This window comes from Chlorocebus sabaeus, chromosome 14, assembly GCF_047675955.1.
Source record: "Chlorocebus sabaeus isolate Y175 chromosome 14, mChlSab1.0.hap1, whole genome shotgun sequence".
Taxonomy (NCBI): Eukaryota; Metazoa; Chordata; class Mammalia; order Primates; family Cercopithecidae; genus Chlorocebus; species Chlorocebus sabaeus.
The window spans coordinates 81856028-81883538 of record NC_132917.1 but is presented as its reverse complement, the minus strand read 5'-3'; the positions used below and the strand labels follow the sequence as shown (position 1 = coordinate 81883538).

Below are 27511 nucleotides of genomic sequence, written 5' to 3'. Positions count from 1 at the left end.
ACCCTGCCAAATCTCACATTGAATTGCAATCCCCATTGTTGGAGATGTGGACTGGTGGGAGGTCATGGGTCACACGGGTGGATCCCTCATTTCTTGATGCTGTCCTCACAACAGTGAGTGAGTTAGTTATCAGGAAACCTGTTTTTTTAAAAGTATGTAGCACCTCCCCCACCTTCTCACCATGTAAGACACTCGCTTTCCCCATTGCCCTCTGCTATTATTTTCCTTTTTGTTTTCTTTCTTTCTTTTCTTTCTTTCCTTTATATATATTTTGAGATGGAGTTTCTCTCTGTTGTCCAGGCTGGAGTGCAATGGCAAAGTCCTGGTTCACTGAAACCTCTGCCTCTTGCGTTCTAGGGATTCTCCTGCCTCAGCCTCCCAAGTAGTTGGGATTACAGGCATGCGCCACCATGCCTGACTAATTGTTTTTTGTATTTAGTAGAGATGGAGTTTTACAATGTTGGTCAGGCTAGTCTCGAACTCCTGATTCAGGTGATCCACCAGCTTCGGCCTCCCAAAGTACTGGGATTACGGGGGTGAGCCACTGTGCAGGGGCCCTTCTGCCATTATTCAAAGCTTCATGAGGCCTTGGCAGATGCCAGCACCATGCTTCCTGTACAGCAGAACCATGAGCCTTTTTCCTTTATAAAGTACCCAATATCTGGTATTTCTTTATAACAATGTAAGAACGGCCCAATACACTCTCATTCCCCAAACTCCTGCCAATCAGTAAACTTTGTCTCTATAAAGCTGACTACTCTTGGTACCTCGAATAAATGGAATTACACAGTTTGTCTTTTAGCTAGATTAAGAAAAATGACCTCAAAGCTTGTTCATGTTACAGCATATTTCAAAATTATTTCCTTCCTCTTTAAGGCTGAAAAATATTTCACGGTATGTCCATACCACAATTTGATTATCCGGTCATCTATTGATGAACATTTGGGTTGTTTCTACCTTTTGGCTATTGTGAATAATGACAATTTCAGTGAGGACTGAAACAATAGCTCTTCACCTGTGTCTGTATCTCTTCAGTCAGAAGAAGCAATTAGTAATCAGGGCACAGATACCTGATGTTTGGAGGTTAGGATCCTTATTGTTCACCCTGGCTCCCGCAAACCATGTGCAAGCTGCTTCAGGAAGAGCCACACAGCTTCCTACCATGGCTAGGATTGGGGATGAGTAGACACTACGCAATCAAAAACTGAAACTCACCAAAATAAACAATTTACTATGCAAGCCATCCCTTGGAAGTAGTAAGACGTGCACTTCGTATTTTCTTCATATTTATTCAATTCAGAACTTCAAAACAGTGACATCAAACAGATTCTGCCAGTACAGTTGCTGTCTAGGTGGGGAAACACATTTCTGGAGCTTTCCACTCTGCGGTCTTCCCGGAGTCATTTTCTCAGTAACTATTTTGGGAAAAATAAATTTAATAAAAATAAGCAACTTGCATTTTTTTCCTTCACATTTATTTAATTAATTCATTCATGGATTGAAGGTGTGCCATTTGATAGGCCTCCAGGACTCTGAGGCAAATAAGTAATACTGCCTTCTGGTTTCTAGAAGTTTTAAGTCTAATAAGAGAGAAAGATAAGCAAACAACTGCAACACTGTGTGAATAGAACTTTAATTGAATACTGCAAAGGTTGAGGCGACATGCCTTCCTCTTGGGTGTGAGGGGTAGATGTTAGAGAGCAGAAAATATTTCATTTAATGCACTATCTCCTACATATAAGTAATTGGTAAAACAAGGATACCCCTTCTTCTGCCTTTCCACTTGGGCTGCTTTGCCATCTCCAAGATCCTGTAAAGGAAGCAAACACATATTAAATGTGGGAAACTGGGTAAAACATTAGTTTTTACTTTTAATGTAAAAGCTTTTACATTCTGTTTAATCTCTTTACCTGTCTTTTTCGATAGTCCACTGACTTAAGCTATATCTTTTCTGTTTAATTCTAGTCTTTGTTTCTCATGCTCATGAATTTATTCGTCAATTTATTAATTCTATAAACGTTTGTTGAGCACCTAGTATGCTCCAAGCACAATGCTAGACATTTTGCTACTATCTGGCAATAGAATGGCAATAAAGACAACTTGAAAATATTCTCTGTATCATGCAGCTTGTAGTCTAGTGAGAAATATAGACATTAAATAAGTAAATACAAGATGAATGCCATGTTTTACTTTCTGTCTCTGACACAAATCAGACACATTGCAAATTAAATGTTTTTAGAGGTTCTGTGTTCTAATGGACTCAAAAAATAGGACAAGTATGATTCTCTTTAAAAATTCCATTGAATGCTGCTAACTTTGTACCACCAGCCCATAAATACATTATTATTATTTTTATCCGATTTCTACATCTTTCCTGAGGTGGCACCTTGTCAATTGAGAAAGGCCTTTGCAGCTCAGTTTGCTATATTCTTTATTCTTCCACAAAGGATGGGCATGTAATCTGTTCAGAGCCTCACTGGCTCCTATTCTTGTTATCCTGGACCAAATCTCGTTTTATACAAGGCCCAGGAATCAGGTCTTCACTAGAGGCAGCTTTGGAGAGCTTCTGACATCTCTGTTTCACAATGTTCTACATACGCTCAGTTTTTGTCCACTCACCGGGGACAGAAGCAGAACATGGTGCGACATCATGAACGGCATTATTTAGCAATGAGTGAGGAGGACACCCCTAGAGAAGTATGTAATTTTAAACTGGAAAAAAAAAAAAATGATCAAGATCCATGGGTGTGAAGAAAACAGCAGCAGCAGATGTTGTAAAACACAGGTAAGAAAGAAAGATGACAGCTGAGAATGAATTCATTTTCCTCCAAAGCCTTATGTCCTTACTCAATCATGCCAGATGGAGAAGCAATCTCTAAGACATAAGGTCCTGTTGGTCTCACTGCCCTTATCACAAGAGAACTAGTTAAAAATGCTTTCCCAAAGCAGTATAATGATAAAAGTAAATGCAATGTTTCATTTATTAATCAAGATTAGATTTATCTCACTCATTTGAGACAGCAGGCTGTGATGGAAAATAGCAGACTTTGGGTTACAGAGACATGGCTTTGAATCCTAATTATTTTAATTGCTACCTGAATGACCTTGATGGAATTTTTCTTTCTGAGACTTGGTATTCTCACTTACAAAAGAATAAGAGCTCACATTGATTGAGGCCTTACCTTGAGCTGGACATTATGCTAATCAAATTGTTTTATTGTCCCATTTAATTCTTTTTTAAAAATATTTGCCCTATGTACTCTTTGCTGGTTTCTATAAAAGAAAATAAAATAGAAGATAATTTAAGGAGTTTAATTAACTTGCGAAAGTCAGCAACCAAATGTAGAAGTTAGGGGATTGAGTGATCCAGGAAGTTGTGCCTGAGTTCAAATCCCAGATTCATCATATTAGATTGAACATCTTTTTAAACCTCCTTGTACCACAATTTCTTCATAGATAAAAGCAGGTATTGAAAATAGCTGCATTATATAATGTCTATGGAAGTATAAGTGTTTTTTTTTTTTTTAGTTTCATTCCTAGAATATAACTGTTCAATATGTTAATAGTTTTAGTAGTTTATTATTGTTACTATTTTTATATTGAATCAATCAGTGTCTAAGAAATATCTAAATTTAAATCTAGGTCTGTTGCCCTTGAAAGCCCACGCCATACTCACCTACACTGGTGAGTGTTCTTGTTGAGGGTTAAATGCTAGAGTAATTAGTGGAAATCTTGGCAGTTATTAGGTGCTAAATATTTTGATTCCTCCTAGACTCTCTTTATTTTCCCTTCTAGCTGACAAGAGAATAAAATCTTGGATTTGATGAGGGCTGCACATCTCTCTTTTAAGTTTTTCGATAAATTTCTCCAATTTCCATTGTATTCTTCAGGTGTCTGTGTTCCGTTTTGTTTTCCAAACCATTTCCTGGATTTTTTATCTATTCTACCTTGTAAATATTGATGATATTCTGGTTTACATACTTGGTACAATTCTCTTCTTTTTGTTTTCTCATACCAATTATATATTAATTGCTCTGTCAAATACACAATAAATATGAACTGAGTAAGATACTTCATTCAAAAGGATTATTGAAAATGGTTGGGGGAAGGGACTATTGTCATAGAAAAATGAGGGCTATTGCAGTAGGGAGAACATTAAAACCAGAAAATATGAGTTTATCAAAAGTTAGAAGGGTTTTGTTTTTGTTTTTTTAATGAGAAAGAGTAAACAAAGATCAAAAGAACCAAGTGTGGAAGTGAGATGAACAGTGTCATGATTCAGCAGATAAGGGAGTGCTTTCTTGAGGCCAGCCTATTGTGAGTGACTGTTGAAGATGGGATGTATGTTGTCATAGACTAAGGTTACTAAAAGATAAAGGACTTGGAGGAAACAGAATCTTAAGCAGAGGTTGGTTACTATTTTGTTTAGATTGATCAGTGGGGACAAAGAATTTACTAATTCTTTATCTGGCAAAGGATGGGAATTTGGAAGAACCTTGTCTGATCTTGTCATAGGTAAATAAGGAAGCATATTTGAGTCTCATCCAAGTCACTTAGTAAGGGTGGTTCTTGTCAGTAAGCCATTTCCAAAAACATAAAAAGTGAAAAGATTTTTTGACCTTCTGTTTTTCAGGATCACAGAGCTCGGGTCAATTTCAACGATGTCTAATTTAAAACATTATTTCCACATATGCCTAAGTATGTCAGAAAGACATGTTAAAAACTTAAGGCAAATTTAACTTAATAGAGTTTAATTGAGTAAAGAATGATTCATAAATCAGACAGCCTCCACAACCAGGATAGATGCACAGCAACTTGAGGGCTGCTACGTGGTCAGATAACATTTATGGACAGAAAAAGTAGTGTGATGTATGACGTAGAGAAAATGGAAATGGGGTACAAAAGCAGCCAGACTGGTTACAGTTCAGTGGCTGCCTTTTTGAACATGGTTTGAACAGTTGGCTGCCTGTGATTTGACCACTCTGTGATTAGCACAAGGGTAGGTTATAGTCTGTTTATATATCCAGTTGTTAGAGTTCATTATGTATGGAGAGAACTGTTGGCCAAACTTAAAATATGTAAGAGGGCAGCTTTAGGCTAAACTTTATTTAATAGACATCACAACCCTGGAATGACACAAACAGTTCTATTCAACATTTCCAAAATTAAAATCATCTTTACTGATAAAATTTATATTATTTTTGGATTTTTTTTCTTTTCTTAGTGGCACCTAGTTACCTAACATAGAAATGTGAAAATGAAAAGGAAGGAAAAAGGAGAATGGCTTTAGCTAATCCATCCTCTCCTGAGTGTCTCATACAGTCAACCTTCCGTAACTACAGGTTCTGTGTCCATGGGTTCTGCATTCACAAATTAAACTACAGATTTAAAGTGTTCATGGGGAAACAAACATAAATCCAATATAATTAAAAATAATACAAATAATATATAATAGAGTATAACAACTATTTACATAGCATTTACATGATATTAGGTATTATAAACACAGTAATCTAAAAATCATTTCAAATATACAGGAGGATATACATGGTTCATATGCAAACACGATACAAACCTATAAAAGGGAATTGAATGTTTGTAGATTTGGAAATGGGGTTCAGCTTCCTGGAACCAATCCTCCAGGCATATTGAGGGAAGACTGTATTTAACATATGAATTATTATAGATGAACAAGAAGGAGATAGGCAAGTAAAAACACACTTTTAAATTGAGCAAGAAGTATGTGGAAACAAATAACTAGAGTATTATAATAGTAGGAAGCTCAGTAATAAACAGACTTTTTCTAGAAATATATATTGAGCTGGGCATTTTGTAATTTTTATAAAACCTTTTTTCTTACAGAAAATATAATATATTCTTATCAAATATATTTAATAAAAAGCATATATACACATAGAGATGTGTAATAAAACAATATCACTTTACATATGTATTTTGTAACTGCCATTCTTCTAGTTAAGAATGTGTAATGCCTATTTTCCAGTGACATGTAAAATTATTTAGTGGTATCATTTTGAGATTTCGTGCTTTGTTAAAATACAGCCAGAGGGGGCTGGAGCAAGATGGCAGAATAGGAACAGCTCCTCTCCAGCTCCCAGCGTGAGCAACACAGAAGACGGGTGATTTCTTTTTTTTTTTTTTTTTTGAGACAGAGTCTCACTCTGTCACCCAGGCTGGAGTGCAGTGGTGTGATCTCAGCTCACTGCAAGCTCTGCCTCCCGAGTTCATGCCATTCTACTGCCTCAGCCTCCTGAGTAGCTGGGACTACAGGTGCCTGCCACCGCGCTTGGCTAATTTTTTGTATTTTTAGTAGAGATGGGGTTTCACCGTGGTCTTGATCTCCTGACTTTGTGATCTGCCTGCCTCGGCTTCCCAAAATGCTGGGATTACAGGCATGAGCCACTGCGCCAGGCCCAAGACGGGTGATTTCTGCATTTTCAACTAAGGTACCAGGTTCATCTCACTAGGGAGTGCCGGACAATCAGTGCTGGTCAGCTGCTGTAGCCCGACCAGCAAAAGCTGAAGCAGGGCAAGGCATTGCCTCACCTGGGAAGCGCAAGGGGGAGGGGAATCCCTTTTCCTAGCCATGGGAACTGAGACACACAACACCTGGAAAATTGGGTAACTCCCACCCCAATACTGTGCTTTACCAAGGGTCTTAGCAAATGGCACACCAGGAGATTATATACCACACCTGGACGGGAGGGTCCCATGCCCGCGGAGCCTCCCTCATTGCTAGCACAGCAGTCTGCGATCTAATGGCAAGGCAGCAGGAGGCTGGGAGAGGGGCACCCACCATTGCTGAGGCTTAAGTAGGTAAACAAAGTTGTTGGGGAGCTCCAACTGAGTGGAGCCCACAGCAGCTGAAGGAGGCCTCCCTGTCTCTGTAGACCCCACCTCTGGGGACAGGGTACAGCTAAACAAACAAACAAAAGCAGCAGAAACCTCTGCAGATGCAAACGACCCTGTCTGACAGCTTTGAAGAGAGCAGTGGATCTCCCAACATGCAGGTTGAGATCTGACAACAGACAGACTGCCTGCTCAAGAATATTCAACATTCTTAAAGAAAAGAATTTTCAACCCAGAATTTCATATCCAGCCAAACTAAGTTTCATAAGTGAAGGAGAAATAAAATCCTTTATAGATAAGCAAATGCTTAGAGATTTTGTCACCATCAGGCCTGCCTTACAAGAGACCCTGAAGGAAGCACTAAACATGGAAAGGAACAACTGCTACCAGCCATTGCAAAAACATGCCAAAATGTAGAGACCTTCGATGCTAGGAAGAAACTGCATCAACTAACGAGCAAAATAACCACTTATTATCATAATGACAGGATCACGTTCACACATAACAATATTAACCTTAAATGTAAATGGACTAAATGGTCCAATTAAAAGACACAGACTGGCAAATTGGATAAAGAGTCAAGACCCATCTCACATGCAGAGACACACATAGGTACAAAATAAAGAGATGGAGGAAGATCTACCAAGCAAATGGAAAACTAAAAAAAGCAAGGGTTGCAATCCTACTCTCTGATAAAACAGACTTTAAACCATCAAAGATCAAAAGAGACAAAGAAGGCCATTACATAATGGTAAAGGGATCAATTCAACGGAAAGAGCTAACTATCCTAAATATATATGCACACAATACAGGAGCACCCAGATTCATAAAGCAACTCCTTAGAGACTTACAAAGAGACTTAGATTCCCATATAATAATAATGGGAGACTTTAACACCCCACTGTCAACTTAGACAGATCAATGAGACAGAAAGTTAACAAGAATATCCAGGAATTGAAGTCAACTCTGCACCAAGCGGACCTAATAGACATCTACAGAACCCTCCACCCAAAATCAACAGAATATACAATCTTCTCAGTACCACATCGCACTTATTCCAAAATTGACCACATAATTGGAAGTAAAGCCCTCCTCAGCAAATGTACAAGAACAGAAATTATAACAAATTATCTCTCAGACCACAGTGCAATCAAACTAGAACTCAGGACTGAGAAACTCAATCAAAACTGCTCAATTACATGGAAACTGAACAACCTGCTCCTGAATGACTACTGGATACATAACGAAATGAAGGCAGAAATCATTTGAAACCAATGAGAACAAAGATACAACATACCAGAATCTCTGGGACACGTTTAAAGCAGCATGTAGAGCGGAATTTATAGCACTAAATGCCCACAAGAGAAAGCTAGAAAGATCAAAAATTGACACTCTAACATCACAATTAAAAGAACTAGAGAAGCAAGAGCAAACACATTCAAAAGCTAGCAGAAGGCAAAAAATAACTAAGACCAGAGCAGAACTGAAGGAGATAGAGACACAAAAACCCTCCAAAAAATCAATGAATCCAGGAGTTGTTTTTTGAAAAGATCAACAAAATTGATAGACTAGCAAGACCAATAAAGAAGAAAAAAGAGAAGAATCAAATAGACACAATAAAAAATGATAAAGGGGATATCACCACTGACCCCACAGAAATACAAACTACCATCAAAGAATACTATAAACGCCTCTATGCAAATAAACTAGAAAATCTAGAAGAAACGGCTAATTTCCTGGACACTTACACTCTCCCAAGACTAAATCAGGAAGAAGTTGAATCCCTGAGTAGACCAATAGCAGGCTCTGAAATTGAGGCAATAATTAATAGCCTACCAACCAAAAAAAGTCCAGGACCAGACGGATTCACAGCTGAATTCTACCAGAGGTACAAGGAGGAGCTGGTACCATTCCTTCTGAAACTATTCCAATCAACAGAAAAAGAGAGAATCCTCCCTAACTCATTTTATGAGGCCAACATCATCCTGATACCAAAGCCTGGCAGAGACACAACAAAAAAAGAGAATTTTAGACCAATATCCCTGATGAACATCGATGCAAAAATCCTCAATAAAATACTGGCAAACCGGATCCAGCAGCACATCAAAAAGCTTATCCACCATGATCAAGTGGGCTTCATCCTTGGGATGCAAGGCTGGTTCAACATATGCAAATCAATAAACGTAATCCAGCATTTAAACAGAACCAAAGTTAAAAACCACTGATTATCTCAATAGATGCAGAAAAGGACTTTGAAAAAATTCAACAGCCCTTCATGCTAAAAGCTCTCAATAAACTAGGTATTGATGGAACGTATCTCAAAATAATAAGAGCTATTTATGACAAACCCACAGCCAATATCATACTGAATGGGCAAAAACTGGAAGCATTCCCCTTGAAAACTGGCACAAGATAGGGATGCCCTCTCTCACCACTCCTATTCAAGATAGTGTTGGAAGTTCCGGCTAGGGCAATCAGCCAAGAGAAAGAAATAAGGGGTATTCAGTGAGGAAAAGAAGTCAAATTGTCCCTGTTTGTAGATGACATGATTGTATATTTAGAAAACCCCATTGTCTCAGCCCAAAATCTCCTTAAGCTGATAAGAAACTTCAGCAAAGTCTCAGGATACAAAATTAATGTGCAAAAATCACAAGCATTCTTATACACCAGTAACAGACAAACAGAGAGCCAAATCATGAATGAACTTCCATTCACAATTTCTTCAAAAAAAACAAAATACCTAGGAATCCAACTTACAAGGGATGTAAAGGACCTCTTCAAGGAGAACTACAAACCACTGCTCAGTGAAATAAAAGAGGACACAAACAACTGGAAGAACATACCATGCTAATGGATAGGAAGAATCAATATTATGAAAATGACCATACTGCCCAAGGTAATTTATAGATTCAATGCCATCCCCATCAAGCCACCAATGAGTTTCTTCACAGAATTGGAAAAAACTGCTTTAAAGTTCATATGGAACCAAAAAAGAGCCCACATTGCCAAGACAATCCTAAGTCAAAAGAACAAAGCTGGAGGCATCACACTACCTGACTTCAAACTATACTACAAGGCTACAGTAACCAAAACAGCATGGTACTGGTACCAAAACAGAGATATAGACCAATGCAACAGAACAGAGTCCTCAGAAATAATATCACACATCTACAGCCATCTGATCTTTGACAAACCTGACAAAAACAAGAAATGGGGAAAGGATTCCCTAGTTAATAAATGGTGCTGGGAAAATCGGCTAGCCATAAGTAGAAAGCTGAAACTGGATCCTCTCCTTATTCCTTATACGAAAATTAATTCAAGATGGATTAGAGACTTAAATGTTAGACCTAATACCATAAAAACCCTAGAAGAAAGCCTAGGTAAAACCTTTCAGGACATACACATGGGCAAGGACTTCATGTCTAAAATACCAAAAGCAATGGCAACAAAAGCCAAAACTGACAAATGGGATCTAATTAAACTAAAGAGCTTCTGCACAGCAAAAGAAACTACCATAAGAGTGAACAGACAACCTATAGAATGGGAGAAAATGTTTGCAATCTACTCATCTGACAAAGGGCTAATATCCAGAACCTACAAAGAACTCAAACAAATTTACAAGAAAAAAACAAACAACCCCATCAGAAAGTGGGCAAGGGATATGAACGGACATTTCTCAAAAGAAGACATTCATACAGCCAACAGACACATGAAAAAATGCTCATCATCACTGGCCATCAGAGAAATGCAAATCAAAACCACAATGAGATAGCATCTCACACCACTTAGAATGGCGATCATTAAAAAGTCAGGAAACAACAGGTGCTGGAAAGGATGTGGAAAAATAGGAACACTTTTACACTGTTGGTGGGATTGTAAACTAGTTCAACCATTATGGAAAACAGTATGGTGATTCCTCAAGGATCTAGAACTAGAAGTACCATATGACCCAGCCATCCCATCACTGGGTATATACCCAAAGGATTATAAATCATGCTGATATAAAGACAGATGCACACGTATGTTCATTGCGGCACTATTCACAATAACAAAGATTTGGAATCAACCCAAATGTCCATCAATGACAGACTGTATTAAGAAAATGTGGCATATATACACCATGGAATACTATGCAGTCATAAAAAAAGGATGAGTTTGTGTCCTTTATAGGGACATGGATGCATCTGGAAACCATCATTCTCAGCAAACTACTGCAAGAACAGAAAACCAAACATTGCATGTTCTCACTCATAGACGGGAACTGAACAATGAGATCACTTGGACTCAGGAAGGGGAACATCACACACCAGGGCCTATTATGGGGAGGGGGCAGGGGGGAGGGATTTCATTGGGAGTTATACCTGATGTAAATGACGAGTTGATGGGTGCTGACGAGTTGATGGGTGCAGCACAGCAACATGGCACAAGTATACATATGTAACAAACCTGCACGTTATGCACATGTACCCTAGAACTTAAAGTAGTATAATAAAAATAAAATACAGCCAACTAATCAGTATTCTTTTTCACTGGATGTCAGTGTCATTTCCAGTTGTTTTATGTAAATATTTGTATAAACATATTTTTTCTGGAGGATAAATTCTTAGAATCAAAAGAAATAATCACTTTACCAATAGTAAAGTCAAATTGTCTTATAGGAAACGACTATCACCTTGCATTGTTCAGGAAAAAGATGAAATTGTCTGTTTCCTTTCACAGTCATCTATAAGTATTGTACTTACATCTATAAGTATTGTATATAATTAATTGGGTGGGTAATATACATTTATTTGCCTTGCAAGTTTGAGACTTTTCTCATCTGTATTGACCATCTGTATTTCAATGTCATGACTTGATCCACATTCTCACGTAAATGTACCTTATATAGGTGGTTACATATATAATTTCCTATAAAGCCAAATTTTAAATCCTAATTCAAGACTCTTGCCCTGGCTAGGACTTCCAGTACTATGTTGAATAGGAGTAGTGAAAGTGAGCATCCTTGTCTTGTTCCAGTTCTTAAGGGAAATGCTTTCAACTTTTTCTCATTCAGTATGATGTTGGCTGTGAGTATGTTATATATGGGTTTCACTACTTTGAGGTATGTTCCCTCTGAGTAATTTGTTAACAGCTTTTATAAAGGGATGCTGAATTTCATCAAATGCTTTTTCTGCATCTATTGAAATGATTTGTGTTTTTAAAAAAATTCTATTTATATTGTGCATCACATTTATTGATTTGTATATGTTGAAACATCCTTGCATCCATGGAATAAAACCCATTTGTGGCACATTCTTTTTGATGTGCTGTTGGATTTTGTTTCCTGTATTCTGTTGAGGATATTAACCTATAGTTTGCTTTTTGTTGTTGCTTTCTTGCCTGATTAGAGTAATATCAGCTTCATAGAATGAGTTCGGGATGAATCTCTCCTCATTATTTTTGAACAGCTTCAGTAGGATTGGTATCAGTTTGTCTTTGTACATGGTTAAAATGCAGCTATGAATCTGCCTTAAACCTGGGCTGTTTTTCTGGGCATGGAGGGGCAAGTTTTTTATTGCTGATTAAATTTTATGACTAATTATTGGTTTGTTCCTGACTTCTCTTTCTTCCTGGTTTTATCTTGGGAGGTTGTATGTTTCCAGGAATTTATCCATTTCCTCTAGGTTTTCTATTTTTTGTCTATAGAGAAGCACATAGAAATATCTGATCTTTTGTGTTATTGTGGTATCAGTCGTAATGTCATCATTATCATTTCTGAATGTGCTTATTTGAATTTTCTGTTTACCTTTTCATATTGTGTTCTGAGAATTATTTATACATTCTGGACACAAGTTCTTCAATATTTGATATGCAAGTACTTTCTCAAGTCTGTGTCTTTTTTCATTTTCTTAGCAGTGTTTTTTTGCAGAATAAAGGTTATTTTAATTAATTTATTTATTTTGAGATGGAGTCTTGCTCTGTCACCCAGGTTGGAGTGCAGTGGCGTGATCTTGGCTCGCTGCAACCTCCACCTCCTGGGTTCAAGTGATTCCCCTGCCTCAGCCTCCTGAGTAGCTGGGATTACAGGTGCCCGCCACCACACACACCTAACTTTTGCATTTTTAGTAGAGATGGGGTTTCACCTTGTTGGACAGGCTGGTCGGAGTTCTTGCCTCGTGATCTACTCGCCCTGGCCTCCCAAAGTGCTAGGATTACAAGCATGAGCCATAGCACCTGACTTTTTTATTTATTTATTTTAAAGGAAAAAATTGAGGCAGCAATAAATAGCCTACCAATTTTAAAAAGCCCAGGACTAGATGGACTTTTTTTAGTTGACGGGCTATTATTCTTGTTTGTACCTCTACCAGAGGTGCAAAGAAGAGCTGGCACTATTTCTACTGAAACTATTCCAAAAATTTAAAAGCAGGGACTCCTCCATAACTCATTTTATGAGACCAGCATTATCCTGACATCAAAACCTGGCAGATATACAACACCAAAGATGAAAACTTCAGGCCATTATCCCTGATGAACATCAATGCAAAAATCTTCAATAAAATACTGGCAACCTGAATCCAGCAGCACATTAAAAAGCTTATCCACCACAATGAAGTTGGCTGTATCCCCAAAATGCAAGAAGGTTTAACATATACAGATCAATCAATGTAATTCATCACATAAACAGAGAACTAAAGACAAAAACCACATGATTATCTCAATAGATGCAGAAAAGGCCTTCAATGAAATTCAACATCTCTTCATGTTAAAGCTCTCAATAAACTAGATATTGGAGGAATGTACTTCAAAATAATAAGAGCCATATATGATAAATCCACAACCAACATCATACTAAATGGGCAAAAGCCAAAAGTATTCCCCTTGAAAACCAGCACAAGATAAAGATGCTCTCTCTCACCACTCCTGTTCAACACAGTATTGGAAGTTATGGCCAGGACAATCAGGCAAGAGAAAGAAATAAAAGGTATTAAAATAGGAAGAGAATAAGTCAAATTACGTTTGTTTGCAGATGACATGACTCTATATCTAGAAAACCTCATTGTCTCAGCTCAAAGGCTTCTTAAGCTGATAAGCAACTTCAGCCAAGTCTCAGGATACAAAATCAATGTACAAAATTTTCTAGCATTTATATACACCAAAAACAAGCAAGCAGAGATCCAAATCATGAATGAACTCCAATTCACATTTGCTACAAAAAGAATAACATGCTAGGAATACAGCTAACAAGGAACGTGAAGGAATTCTTCCAAAAGAACTACAAACCACTGCTCAAGGAAATCAGAACACAAACAAATGGAAAAACATTTCATGTTCATGGATAGGAAGAAATGATATCTTGAAAATGGCCATACTGCCCAAAGCAATTTATACTTCAATAGTATTGCCATTAAACTACCTTTGACATTCTTCACAGAATTAGAATAAACTATCTTAAAATTCATGTGGAACCATAAGAGAGCCTGTATAGCCGAGACAATCCTAAGCAAAAAGAATAAAGCTAGAGACATCATGCTACCTGACTTCAAACTATACTACAAGGCTATAGTAACCAAAACAGCCTGATACTGGTACAAAAATATAGACTAAAGCAACAGAATAGAGAACTCAGAAATAAGACTGAACACCTATATCCATCTGATCTTCAACAAACCTGACAAACAATGGGGAAAGGATTCCCTATTCAATAAAAGGTGCTGGGAGAACTGGCTAGCCACATGCGATTCCTTCCTTACATCTCATACAAAAATTAACTCAAGATGGATTAAGAACTTAAATGCAGAACCTAAAACTGTAAAAACCCTAGAAGAAAATCTAGGCAATACCATTCAAGACATAAGCACGGGCAAAGATTTCATGATGAAAATGCCAAAAACAATTGCAACAGAAGCCAAAATTGACAAAAGGGATCTAATTAAACCAAAGAGCTTCTGTACAGCAAAATAAACTATAATCAGACAACCTACACAATGGGAGAAACATTGTGCAGTCTTTTCATCTGACAAAGGTCTAATATCTGAGTCTACAAGAAACTTAAGTTTACCAGAAAAAAGCAAACCACATTAAAAAGACAACAAAGGACATGAACGGACACTTCTCAAAAGAAGACTTTCATGTGGCTAACAAACATATGAAGAAAAGCTCAACATCACTGATCATTAGAAAAACGCAAATCAAAATCACATTCAGATATGCTATCTCAGGCCAGTCATAATAACAATTATTAAAAAGTCTGGAAACAAGGGATGCTGGCAACTTTGCAGATAAAAGGAAATGCTTTTACACTGTTGGTGGAAGTGCAAATTAGTTCAAGCACTGTGGAAGACATTGTGAAAATTCCTCAAAGATCTAGAGGCACAAATACCATTTGACCCAGCCATCCCATTTGTGGGTATATACCCAAAGAAATATAAATCATTCTATTGTAAAAACACATCCACACGTATATTCATTGCAGCGCTATTCACAATAGCAAAGATATCAAATCAACCTGAATGCCCTTCAGTTATAGACTAGATAAAGAAAATGTGGGACCTATACACCATGGAGTACTGTGCAGCCATAAAAAGAATGAGATCATGTCCTATGCAGAGACATGGATGGAGTTGGAAGCCATTATCCTCAGCAAACTAACACAGGAACAGAAAACTAAACACCACATATTTCTACTTATAAGTGAGAGCTGAATGATGAGAACACATGGACACATTGTGGGGATCAACACACAGTGGGGCATGTCAGAGTGAGGGGGCTGGGAGGGAGAGCATCAGGAAGAATAGCTAATGCATCCTGGAGTTAATACCTAGGTGATGGGTTTGATCTGTGCAGCAAACCACCGTGACACATGTTTACCTAGGTAACAAACCTGCACATCCTACACATGTACCCCAGAACTTAAAAGTAGAAGAAAAAAAATAGTGTATGTGACCTAGGCCTTGGGAATGAATTCTTAAGACATGACACCAAAAGCAATCAATCAAAGGTAAATTTTCTTTCTTTTTACAGTCAACTTTTTATTTAATTGACACCTTGTATTGCTTATTGGTTGCAATATCATTTAGTTCTACTTCAATCTTTCTTTTTTCTTCCAGGTATGCGTTTGGTTTGTTCTTGAGGAACAGGTATACTTCATAATTTGAACTACAAAGTAAACTCATTATATGATAATACATTTATTGAAATATCTTAAAGCCTTTTACATTATTTTTCTTAATTTTTCAAGTTTTACTTTTAATTGACAAAAGTTGCACATATTCATGAAGTACAATGAGATGTTTCTATAAATGTACAGATTGTGGATTAACATATACCTTGTCTCAAATACTGTTTTGTGGTGAGAACATTTAAAATTCATTCCTTTAGTTGTTTTAAAATACACAATATAGTAGGCCCCCCTCATTCACAGGGCATAACTCAGAAGACCCCCAGTGGATGCCTGAAACCTCCAATAATACCAAACTGTACATATACCATATGCCTTTTTTTTTCCATAAATACATATAGTAAACTTTAACCTTTTTCCTTAAAGGAGAAACTTTGTGGCTTTTCTTTGGCATATCTGAAATACCATGATCACTACTCTTGAACTTTGGAGCTCTAAGTGTTACTTGAACTATAATATCACAACGAGTGGTCTGATAATCCAGACAGTTACTAAGTGACTAATGGGTGAGCAGCATATTTAGCATGGATGTGCTGGACAAAATGATGATTCATGTCCTCGGCAAGAGAGTGGAATGAGATTTCATTATGCTGCTCAGTATATCCTGTAATTCAAAACTTATGAATTGTGTCTGAATTTTTGTTTAATATTTTTTAACCATGGTTGACCATGAATAACAGAAACCAAGGAAAGTGAAACCACACATAAATGGGCACTACTGTACATTATTTTTAACTATATATACCATGCTGTGCAATAGATCACCAGAACCTAATTCTTCCACTCTAACTGAGCTTATGTAGCCTTAGTGTTTCCTCTAGCCATGACTTCCTATTTCCCCAGCCTTGAGTAACAACTATTCTACTCTTTTCTTCTATGAGTTCTTTTTTTTTTTTTTTTTTTTTTTTTTTGCACATGTAAGTGAGATCAAGTGGTATTTGTCTTTCTGTGCCTAGCTTATTTTATGCAGTGTTATATATGTTATATCCATGTTGTTGAAAATGACAGAATTTCCTGTACTTTCAGGACTGAATGGTATTTCATTGTGTCTAAATACCACATTTTTTAATCCATTCCTCCATTGATGCACACTTCAGTTGTTTCCATATATTTGCTGCTAGGAATAAAGCTTCAAAGAGTATGAGAGTACAAACATATTTTTGACATACAGATTTTAATTCTTTGCATACACAGAAATTAAATCATGTATCATATAGTAAATCAAATTTTAGTTTGAGAAACCTTCATACTCTTTTCCAAAATGGCTATATTGATTTCCACGAACAGTATATAAGGTTTCCCTTTTCTTTACATCTTTGCCAATACTTGCTGTTTTTCACATGTTTGACAATAGCCAACCTAACAGCTGGGAAGTAATATCTCATTGTGGTTTTATTTGCATTTCTCTGACTAGAGATATTTACTGTTTTTTTCATTTATCTGTTGGTTATTTTATGTCATCTTCTGAGGGTCTATTCGGTATCTTTACTCAATTTAAAGAGTGATTTACTTTTTATTGAGTAACTTGAGTTTCTTTTATCTATTGAATATTAGTCTCTTATTCAAGGTATGATTTCTAAAATTATTTTCTACTTATCTGTAGGTTTTAAGTATCTCTTCACTCAGTTATATCCTCTACTGTGAGAAAGTTCTCTGGTTTGGTGCACTCACATTTGTCTATTTTTGCTTTGGTTGTCTGTGGTTTTGGGGTTATGTATAAAAAGTCACTACCCAAACCAGTGTCATGGAGTTTTGTATGGTATGTTTTCTTCTAGTAGTTTTACAGTTTCAGATCTTACATTTGTACATTTAATTCATTTTAATTGATTCATATATAAAGGGTAAGAGTCCATATTCACTCTCTGGGTGTGGACATCCAGTTTTCCCAGTATCATTTATTGAAGAGATTGTGTTTTCTTGGCTTGTCAAAAATCAGTTGAGCATAGATGTGTAAGTATGTTTCTGGGAACTCTGGTTAGTCAATGTGTCTTTATGCCAGTACCATTGCTATTTTAATTATAGTTTTGTAATTTAGTAGTATGATGTCTTCAGCTTTGTTCTTTTTGGCTAAGATTGGTTTGACTATTCAGGGTCTTTTGTGGTTCCATACAGACTTTAGGATTTTTTTCATTTCTGTGAAGAATGACATTAGTCATTTTATAGAATTGCATTAAATCTGTTCTTTACTTTGGGTATTATAGTAGGGTCATTTTTACAATATTAATTTTTTCCAATCCACGAACATGGGATGTCTTTTTTGTGTGTGTCCTTTTTTTTTTTTTTTTTTAAACAAATGTTTTACAATTTTTATTGTAGCGTTCTTTCCTTTGTTAAATTCATTCCTAGGGTTTTTTTTGTAGCTATTGTAAATGGAATTGCTTTTTTATTTCCCTTTAGCTATTTTGTTGTTGGTATGTGGAAACACCTAATTTTGTAGCCTGCTATTATACTAAATTTGTTTATTACTTTTGAGGTTTCTGGTGGTGTCTTGAGGTTTTTCTACATATGAGGTTATGCCATCTGCAAAGTTTACTTTGTCCTTTCCAATTTGGGTGCTCTTTATTTTTTGCTTGCCTAATAGCTCTGAACAGTGCTTGCAGTACTATGTTGAATAAAAGTGTTAAAAATGGAAATCTTTGTTTTGTTCCAACTCTTAGAGGAAGTTTTCAAAGTTTCCCTATTTAGTATGATATTAGCCATGGGTTTGTCATAAGTGGCCTTCAAGGTTTTGAATATTTTTTTTGTGTACCCAATATATTGACAGTTTTTATTATGGAGGGTTTTTGAACTTTATCAAATGCTTTTTTGGCATTAATTGAAATGATAATATGGTTTTTTTTTTTTGATTCTGTAGATTTGATATATCCTATTTGTTGAATATATTTTAAATTTTCAATATATTTAGTGGTTATAAATGCAAGTTTCTTACATGCATATATTGTGTAGTGGTGAAGTCTGAGATTTTGGTGCACCCATCACCTGAATATTGAACGTTGTACCCAGTAGGTAATTTTTCAATGCTACTTTCCTCTTACCCTGCCACCTTTCGTAGTCTCCAGTGTTCATTATTTCATTCCATATGTCTATGTGTACCTATTGCTTAGCACCTACTTAAAAGTGAGAATATGCAGACTGGGTGCAATTGTTCATGCCTGTAATCTTGCCACTTTGGGAGGCCAAGGCAGGTGGATAAGTTGAGCTCAGGAGTTCGAGACCAGCCAAGACAACATGGCAAAACTTTGTCTCCATCAAAAATACAATAATAATAATAATAATAATAATAATAATAATCAGGTGTGGTAGCACACTCCTGTGCTCCCAGCTACTCAGGAGGCTGAAGTGGAAAGATTGCTTGAGCCCAGGAGGTGGAGGCTGCAGTGAATCAAGATCATGCCACTGCACTCAAGCCTAGGTGAGAGTGAGACCCTGTCTCAATAAAAGAATTAAAAAATTAAAATTAAGAATATGTGGCATTTCACTTTGTTTCTGAGTGATTTTAGGATAAAAATCACTAAATGTTATTAGGATAAAAAATCAGTCATAAAATCATCTGGTCCTGGGGTTTTCTTTGATGGGAGACACTTAATTTCTGATTCAATATTCTTGCTTGTTATTATCCTGTTCAGATTTCCAAAGTATTCATGATTTAATCTTGGTAGGTTACATATTTCTAGGAATTGATCTATTTTTTCTAGGTTTTTCAATTTGTTGACCCAATTGTTCCTAGAAATTTCTTATGATTCTTTGTATTTCTGCTAAGGGTTAGTCTGCTAAGGGTTCGTCAACTTTGTTCAGCTTTTCAAAAAACCATGTTTCAGTTTGTTGATCTTTTTCAGTTTTTTTCGTTGTCCTTATTTTAGTTACTTCTACTCTGAACTTTATTTTTTCTGCTAACTTTTGATTTACAGTTGACCCTCCAACAGCATGGGGTTGAAGTACATGGATCCACTAATTTACAGAATATTTCAGCCAAATGCAGATGAAAAATACAGTATTTGTGGAATGTAAAACCTGTGTATACAGAGGACAACATTGTGTAACCAAGGGTTCTGCAGGTCTGACTGCAGGATTGGATTATGCAGATTTTGGTATACATAGAGGGCCCTGGAACCTATCCTATCTGTATATCGAGGGATTATTGTAGTTGGCTTTTTTTCCTTTTCTCTAGTTTCTTGAGGTATAATATTAGGTTGCTTATTTTAGATATTTCATTCTTTTCTTATTAAAAGCTTTTAGTGCTATGAATTTTCCTCCTAGAACTGCTTTGCTGCCTCCCATATACTTTGGTAAGTTGTATTTCCATTTTCATTTGTCTCAAAGTATGTTCAGCATTTCTCTCAATTTTTTCTTTGACTCAATAATTGTTCAGGAGCATATTGTTGAATTTGTTTATTTTCCATGATTCCTTCTGTGATTGAATTCTTGTTTTATACCATTGTGATCAGAAAAAAAAAAAAAAATACTTGACATAACTTCAATTTTTAAAAATGTGTAAAAACTTTTGTTTTCCTAACATATAATCTATCCTGGGGAATATTCCTTCTGAACTAGGAAAAAAATATATTCTGTAACTGTTGGATGAAATATTCTGCCGATATTTGCTAGGTTCATTTCAACTAAAGTATGTGTTAAGTCTAATGTTTTTTTTTTTTTTTTTTTTTTTCTGTTGTCGTTGTTGTTGTTTTTTGAGACGGAGTCTCGCTCTGTCACCAAGGCTGGAGTGCGGTGGCGCGATCTCAGCTCACTGCAAACTCCACCTCCTGGGTTCATGCCATTCTGCTGCCTCAGCCTCCCAAGTAGCTGGGAATATAGGCGCCCACCACTGTGCCCGGCTAATTTTTAGTTTTTTTATTTTATTTTATTTTATTTATTTATTTATTTATTTATTTTTTTAGTAGAGATAGGGTTTCACCGTGGTCTGGATCTCCTGACCTCGTAATCCGCCCACCTTGGCCTCCCAAAGTGCTGGGATTACAGGCTTGAGCCCCCGCGCCTTACCAGTCCAATGTTTCTAGATTGAGTTTCTGTCTGAATGATCCGTCTAGAGTTGAAGGTGGGTTACTTAAATCCCCTACTATCATTGTTTCGCAGTCTAAGTCTCACTTAAGATCCTTTAATATTCGTTTCATATATTTAAGTGCTCCAGTGTTGGGTATATATCTATTTACAATTTTTATATTCTCTTGATAAATTGACTTCTCTATCACTATGTAATTACCTTATTTTCCTTTTTTAGTTTTTTATAGATTTTGACCTAACATTTTCTTTGCCTGTTATAAGTATGGCAGGAGGAGGTATCCCCCTCCTGCCCTCCTTTGGTATCTATTTGCATGAATATTTTGTTCTATCCCTTCACCTTCAGTCTGTAAGTGTCCATTACGGTAAAGTGAATCTCTTGTGGGTAGCAACCTATAGTTATTTATTTATTTATTTATTTATTTATTTATTTATTTATTTTGATGAGATGGAGTTTCACTCTTTTTGCCCAGGCTGGAGTGCAATAGCACAATCTCAGCTCACTGTAACCTCCGCTTCCTGGGTTCAAGCGATTCTCCTGCCTCAGCCTCCCAAGTAGCTGGGATTATAGGCATGCACCACCAAGTCTGGATAATTTTGTATTTTTTAGTAGAGACAGGGTTTCTCCATGTTGGCCAGGCTGTTCTCAAACTCCTGACCTCGGGTGATCCTCCCGCCTTGGCCACCCAAAGTGATGGAATTACAGGCATGAGCCACAGCACCCAGCCAGTTACATCTTATTTGTTTTGTTTTGTTTTGTTTTAGTGCCCACTCTTTTTTTTCTTTTAATGCCTTTTGATTGAGTAATATAATCAATTTGTATGACTAACAGGTAAGGACTTATTCCTGTCATTTTGTTAGCTGTTTCCTGGGTTATTATGCATATCCTTTGTTTCTTTCTTCTTCTTTCTTTTACTGTGTGGTCTGATAGCTTTCTGTAATAAAACGTTTTGGATTTTCTCTTATCTTTTGTGTATCATATGCTTTTGCTTTGTAGTTGCCTAAAGGGTTAGATAATTACCATATACTGAACAAGCTACTTTATGCTGATAATAACTTAATTTTTTATTGTACACACAGATTCCATACTCCCCTTCCTCTCATGTTTTCTATTTTTGGTGTTACAATTAACAATTTTTTATATGTTTTCACAAATTGTTGTAATTTTAGTTGCTTTTAATTAGTTTTGCATTTTAACCTTAATTCTAGATATTTAATGTTGGTTTTACTTACCACCATTGCGGCATTAGAGTGTTTTGGATTTGACAATTTATTTTTATCAGTTTTTTTTTTACTTTCATGTTTTTATATTATAAACTCGTGTCCTCTTTCTTCAACTTAAATAATTCCCTTTAGCATTTCCTATAATGTAGGTCTACTGGTGATATACTCTCTCACCTTCATTTGTCTGAGAATGTTTTTATCATTTTTTTTTTTTTTTTCAGGGTTGTGAATGTATCTTTCCACTCTCTTCTGGCCTGCAAGGTTACAGATGAAAAATCTTCTGATAATACAATGAAGTTTCCTTTGTACATAATTATTCAGTTTTCTCTTGCTGCTTTCAAAACTCTCCTTTCATCTTTAAATTTTGATAATTCAATTATGACATGTCCTGGTTTGGGTCATTTCCATTATTTATTTGAATGTGTTTCTGTCTTTCTCTTCTTCTCTTCCTGAAAACAAATATGTGTATGTTGTTTCACTTGATGATGTCTCATATATCTCTAAAGCGATCTTCACTCACCATTCCTTTTTTTCTTCTGCTGATTCAGATTAGAAGATTTTCATGTATCTGTCTTCTAATTCACTGACTTTTCTTCTTGATTTCTCTGCTGTTGAAACCCTCTACTGAATTTTCTAGTTGTTATAGTTTTCTTCAGTTCTATGATACCTGACTGGTATTTTTTGTACTTTCTATCTTATTGTTGAAATTAGTGGGATTTATTCCTTGCGTTGCTCTGCTGTCTTTGGAGGTCATCGTTGTTAAAGCAAACTAAATATGGCCTGAGAAGGACTTTGTACTTCTATATTTGAGTCCCTGTGGATAAACTGTAACCTAGCTTAACAGATACAATTGAAAACCTAGAATATGGGCCTATAACAATAACTGAGTCTTGGCCAATCCCAGCAGCAATACTTCAACCACTCAAAGACTGCTAAGTGTTCAAACTGTGTTCAGTAAGGCAATGCCAACCTATAATCAGTCCAGTTGTTTCTGTACTTCACTGCCGATTTCTGTACATTATTTCCTGTTTTTTGTCTATAAATCTTCTACCACATGGCTGCCCTGGAGTCTCTCTGAATCTGCTGTGATTCTGGGGGTTGCCCTATTTGTGAATCATTCATTGCTCAAACTCCTTTAAACTTAATTTGGCTGAAGTTTTTCTTTTATCTCTATGAGCTTTATTTTGAGTTCCCTGTTGGGTAGCTTCATTCTACTAAGACTGTTTTTTTAGATATTTATTTTTTCTTTTATTTTGAATATAGTTCCATGTTTTTCTTTTTCTTGATTTTTCCATGTTGGTTTCTGCACATTATATAAGAAATATGTCTCTCCTAGTCTTTTCAGATTGTAGTTGTGTAGGAGAATGATATCAGCAATCTATCTGGCCAGACATTTTAAGGTGCCTCTTCTAATATTTGTGTTTGTATGAATTGCTTTTTCTGTTTTTGGTAGTCCTCAGAAGATTACGATGTGCGATGTCCCATCAACACCCAAAGATTGATAAAGTTTTCTTAGTTCCTTCTATCTTCATGGTGGCGCTAAACACAGATGTTTGTCTCTCACTTTGTACTAAGCTGGGGAAAAAACACGGGGAAGATCCGCATTCATATTCATATTGTACCATCTGACCTTGAGGAGACAGCTACTGGAAGTTGTTTTATTGTACGTCCAACCCTTTGTTTTCTGTGGTCTAAGAAGACTCAGGAAGACAAAGTCCTGTAGACTCCCAGAGCTAGATCATTAAGCAAACAGTGGAATCTAAAGTTGTTGTGGCCTTGGTGCATGCATAAAGTGTTTCCAGGTAGAATGGCTAGACATGGATTTATGACAGTGGTGAGCCAGAGAAAAGGCTTAGCAAGTGCTGAGCTCCAGCTCAGGCAGCTAGAGGGTTACTGTTGTGTCCCTGCATAGCTCCCTGAAGCAAGTTAGAAGCCAGGCCATCAAATAGCCACTGGAAGATTGTATTATAAACCCCTGCTGGAAAGAAACAGGAAGTTGTTTTCAAGCCCTGTTTCTGCATTGCTTTTAGGGGACAAGGCTCTTAAAATTGTTTGCATGCCCATAAAAAACTGTCACTTTTTTCTCTGTAGTCTGGAGAGACTCAGATATGCCTATATTTCCTCTGCTCTTGAAGTTGGTGAATTAAGAGTCACACTATAGTTACAGTGCTGTATGTGCTGTCCAAACCCTTTTCTCCACAGAGAGAAGCTGGCTGTTTGGGATTCCTTCCTGATTTTATTTCACATACTGGGGTCCCTGGTCCATGCCTGAGTGTACCTCGGCATTTTTTGCTGGTTTGATACAAATGTTTTCTTAGTTGATAAGAAGAAGCCTCTTAAATAATTTCTGACTTTCTTTTAGACTGAATTAATCTGTGAATAAATATTTATTTAGACTGCCTACTGGTAGAGAGAGTCAGGAGCCTTCTATTCTGCCATGTTGCTGATATCATCTCAAACCTTCTACATTATTAATGTCCACAAAAAAACCTGTGAGATGAAGATTATTTTTCCTATTTGATACAAAAAATTTGTGACTAAGGAATGTCAAGTCAATTTCCACAGGTTACACGTCTAATAGGTGATGGAGTGTATTAGTTAGTGCTCACATTGCTAAAAAGAGATACCCGAGATTGAGTAATTTATAAAGAAAAGAGGTTTACTTGGCTTATAATTCTGCAGGTTATATAGGATGTATGGCTTGGGGCATTTGCTTAGCTTCTGGGGCAGCCTCAGGAAACCCACAATCAGGGTGGAGGGTGAAGAGGGAGCAGGCATCTCATACGGTAGGAGCAAGAGAGAGAGAACAAGTTGCAACATACTTTTAAGCAGCTAGATCTCATGAGAAGGCACTCACTATCATAAAGACAGCACCAAGCAGATGGTGCTAAACCACTACGAGAAATTCACCCCATAATCCAATCACCTGCCACCAGGCCCCACCTCCAATACTGAGGATTATAGTTCAATACGAGACTTGGGTGGGGATACATAACTGTACTATATCATAGAACTTAGTTTATCAGCTTTTGACAGACTCCTTATTGTATATGTTACAAAATGTCATTTGACTTCATACTTATTTAAGAATTCTGAAGAGTTTCTAAGGTTTATACTTTTTTTCTTATACAGTAACATACTTTAGTAGATTTACAATGCAGGGATAAAGAAGTTTGACAAGTAGGACTGAGGGAGAAGAGTCGTGATCAGAGAAAATGGATGCCAAATATATTCCAGTGTTAGTCTTGGTGTCATTGGTACCACATAGACTCTGAACATTTTGAAGCTATGACAACCTAATCAATAAACTGATGATTGAATCACTTCATTACTTAATATTACATATGGTAATTTATAACTCATATGCCAACACTTCACAGTTTTCATAAAACATTTACAGAGTGATTTCCATAAGCATATGGTTTTCTGTGATACTAGTTGATGACCCTCCATGATGGCACCAATCTCAGGCTTTTGCATTAGGTTGACTGAGCAGCCTGACTTTTTAGTGGTTATAGTACCTTTTTTTTACATTTATCAGATAATCAAATTCCCTAAGAAATAATATCAAGTAGGATTATTCATGATCTATGTTCCGCTTTGGACCAACAGAGTATCTTAGAATCAGATTGTCTGGTTTGAAAAAGACAGCTCAATGATTTTCACCACTATTTATGGTCACCATCTTTCTGATGAGATGGACAGATATACAGGAAGTACTAGGATAGACACATTAGGAAATATCTGGGTATAAAAGCAACTCCTGCTATTAAGTGCTTGGTTTTCCTTTCTGTTCTGACAACTGTGGGCTGTGTGTGAGGGGAAACATACATTGCCTTCACTTCCACCTTCATACTCTGAAACTAGATACATATTCTCTTTACTCCTGGAAGAGAAAAACTCAAATTGTTTTTTATCATTCTCTATGATTACAAACAAAGAGGGAAGAAGAGAAGGAGGGAGGAAAGAAGGTAGGAGGGAAGAAAAATGACAAAATACCCTATGTATTTGACATCCAAACTAACTTATCTCTGGCATACTGATTTAGGCAAGAGTCACCTTCTATGCTGAATTGGAAGGAATTGCTAATTATCATGTCTTTTGGCACATAAATCAGGAAGCCCCTGAGAAATCCAAAATCATTACCTGACTACATATGTAGCTGTAATTAATGACTGTTTGTAAAAGACTTTGAAGATGAAAAGCACTTTAATTGAAGTAACCCTCAATCATACAGAGGCAGAAAACCTAAGTAAATGAAAATATTAGAACATGAATGGATTACTTTAAACTAAAATAACAGGATTTTAAATGTGTGATTTTTTTTCTTGTCTTGGAATGTCAGTTAAAGTTACAAAGCTAAAATCAATATGCTAAGTATTCTAAATAGAGCTACAAACATATCCTATGGGACATAGTAAGAAAAGCTGCACTTGGTTTGACTGTCATCTCTCCTGACATACCTCGAGCCTACGTAAAAAAAGAAAAGTTACTTTGAAAGGAATTTGTAGGACTAAATTTCCTTTTGGATTTTCTTGTGTCCCAAGAGAAGGAGGGATGTGCTCTGTTCTTCTCAAATTGAAGAAAGTTGAGCAGTTCCCTTACCAACATCTAAGACATGGGGTGTTTGCAAAATTAAAAAGATGAGCATTTTACTCAATGGATGGAAAAAATTTCTGTGGTCATTAGGAATAAAAAAGGGACAAATTGGCAAAAGTTATACATATATATAAATCATTATTTTATTTTCCCTTGGAACATAGGGGATTTCGTGACAATAGAAATTTTGACCTACTTCCCCTATGAGTTTCTGATATCAGAAGTCTGACTAGAGCAGGCAACAATGGCAGAAAGGAAAAAGAGCAACAAATACTACACAAAATATATTTTGAATCATTTATCAGAGCAAATATCCCCCAAATTAACTGACCCTAAAATGTGTTTTTCATATAACTTAACAACAAACAAACTATTTTTATTTTTATTTTAGAAAGTATACTTTTTGAGATTTTACTTTAGGATATACTCATATTATTTTATAATCCATGTTATGCCTGATCAACAATTTAACCTTATCGCATTAGTCACACCCAACTGCTTAGGAATTAATTCCCAAAATTAGTATTTGCTCTATTTTTTCCTTTCCACATTATGTGTTCTCATTTTTTATAAGTTTGCCAAAGGCAAAAGTAGTAATCTCTGCTGTTTTTGCTTAAACAAGTGGAGGTTTATTACTAGTATGAC

General features: G+C 36.4%; 1 long non-coding RNA gene across 2 annotated transcripts in view; it reads right to left on the bottom strand.

Annotated features, from left to right (window-relative positions):
• Positions 1–1269: 1269 nt before the first annotated feature.
• LOC140713440 (uncharacterized) overlaps positions 1270–27511 on the bottom strand; it is a 404726-nt gene continuing 378484 nt past the window's right edge. For both annotated transcript variants that reach the window (XR_012095515.1, XR_012095516.1), the window contains exons 3-4: positions 3183–3273; positions 1270–1810 (exon numbers count right to left, since the gene is read on the bottom strand). This is a non-coding gene — a long non-coding RNA (uncharacterized lncRNA). The remainder of the gene's footprint in view (positions 1811–3182; positions 3274–27511) is intronic.